Below are 2,465 nucleotides of genomic sequence, written 5' to 3'. Positions count from 1 at the left end.
GGTCGCCGCGCCGCTGCCCGCCGGCCCCGCGCCCACTGAGCCGCAGCAACCCAGCGCGGTGTCACCTGCCTGGTTTCCTCCCTCCTTCGCTCGCTCGCTCCCTCCCTCCTGCCCTCCCGCCCTCCTTCCCTCCTTCTCCTCCTCCCGCCGCTGCCGCGGCTCATTCCCCCCCGCTGCCCTCTCGTGTGACCGAAAGCAGCCCGGAGCTGCCTGGGCGGGGGGAGCAGGGGTGGAGCAGATCATTAAATCGTTCTCACGAGTGCCTGGGTAAACCCCAGAGATCCAGGGCCAGAGAGGACACCAGCTTCATCCCCGCTTAAGCCCCCCGGGCTCTCCGGCGAGGAGCGGCTACCGCCCGGCGGTCTCCGGGGAAGGGTCCCGGAGCAGCTCCAGCCGCCCTCGGAGGGGGAAGAGCCTTTGCGTCTCCAGAAATCGCGTGAGAAGCAGCTACGAGCTTTGATAAGGGCTCTTGGCAGCTCCTAAGGCTGTGTGCGTTTTAGTTGGCCCAAGTAAGTTGTGTGAGCAGGAGGGTGAAGAATTGAAAGAGTTCAGTCTCGAATAAAACAAGCATAGAGCCTTTTTTTCACACTTCAGAGTACCCCACCAGCCTTCATCCTCTCGTTCTGCCAGTAAGTAGAATCTGTTTGTATGGAAAAGCACTCACTAAACATTATGGATATTAGACATATCAAGGTAAGTGCTTTCTAGAAATTTTCAAGTCTGTGGGTAACAAAGCTTGTACCTCAAAGTGTTGAACCACTTTTATAACTTATAAGCCAAATCCTGCTACTTACTGTGAATGATATGCAACTGAAATTTATCGATACTAAGATATATCACCATACAGGAGAAATAAGAGCAAACTTAGTGATCTAAAAGCTGAAATCAATTTTGTCATTCATTAGCCTGTCATGAGATCTGCAAATGTTATCCCATAGAAAATACAATGTTGTGGAGTGTTGGGTAGATGGGAAAAAGCTATTGTTCTAGTCCTAAGCTCTATAAACCTATGTACATCATGTATGTGCATGTGTGTATTAACACACACACACTTATCTTTTAGATTTTTTGTTTTCTTTTGCCCGATGTATCAGGTTCAAACATTTAGCTTGTGCTCTCAAGGCCCTGAAGTGCTCTGACTCAGTTGTCACCTCTACCATTAACATCTGTGCCATTTTTCCTTGCTTCTCAGCAACAGCATACCTATTTTGCCCCGTCTCTTATCCCAGCTGCCTGTTTTCTACTAGGCTGCCTCCATGTATGGAATTCCCTTCTTTTGTATTACCTAGAAGAAACAAATTATATCACTCCTAATACCAGCAAACTGTTACAGAACCATTAAGGTAACTATGTTACCTAATTGAGTAAATTGAGTAACACAAGATCTTGTTATTATAACCTTTGTCCTTAAAAATGTGAACTAATATAATCCAGCTGGTAAATTGGAGAGCAGCCATTTAGTTTTCCTAAAGATCATGATTCATAGCTCTTCATAAAAGAAGTCAGAACTGTCCTCTGGGATTAGTGATTTGTTTTAATATGATACCTGTATTTCTGGGAGGGCTCCAGATTGCTTTGGAGCTGTGAAATTTGTGCCACCTAAACTGCCATGCCTAATGAGCTCTTTCCCAACCAGCTGAGCCAGCTTCCCTAATTTGTTGAGAGAAGTACAGTGCGAGGACAAAGGCACATCACGAGAACAGTATTACCACACAGGGACCTAACAATAGCATTACAGTGGAGTCTTTCACCCTCAACCCAACCCTGATACCCCCCCCCCCTCCCCCCCCCCCCCCTTTGGTGATGCCATGATCAACATCTGTCACGGTTTTTATTTCCATGATGTAGTAATATTTTTCTAAAGTGCTATGCAAAGGAATAAAAAATATCAATAAACCCCTCTGTGTTTCCAAACAGCTGTAGTTGGAATGACCTTTGGCAATGGTTTTCTAAATTGTTGATAACTTGGCATGAATGTTAAGGACAATCTGGACTCTTCAGAGATGCTGGAATGCTTTAAGATCTGAGTACACACACTGTTTCTGTAAAACAAATCTTATAAGTATGTGTCCCAAAGATCAGCTTGGTTGAATATAATCCTGGGTATCATAGGTTGAAATCGACTAAAATTATTGAGATATACTAACCCAGGGTTTCTCACTTCGGTTTTGTTGGTTCAATGGGCTCTTTCCATTATTCCATTCAAGAATCTGAATGACACATCTTGCAAGATGGCAAATAAAGGCTCCACGTCAATACCCATAACCTTGGCAAAACATCTTTGAAATTAGAGACAGTGTTCCTAGCTAGACCAGTATGTGCCAATACCCCAAATCCAGGAGGAAGTAACAGAAGGATGGCCCTGTGATTTACCCCTGGAGGCAGCAGAGATCACTCAGCTGTAAGGGATTTGTGTGCTCTGTTCCTTCAAACTGGGTTGGATTCTTTTCTTAAGAACTTTGTTG

The sequence above is a fragment of the Leptosomus discolor genome, chromosome 4 (assembly GCF_034619465.1).
Source record: "Leptosomus discolor isolate bLepDis1 chromosome 4, bLepDis1.hap2, whole genome shotgun sequence".
Lineage (NCBI taxonomy): Eukaryota > Metazoa > Chordata > Aves > Leptosomiformes > Leptosomidae > Leptosomus > Leptosomus discolor.
This window is presented reverse-complemented; position numbering follows the sequence as displayed.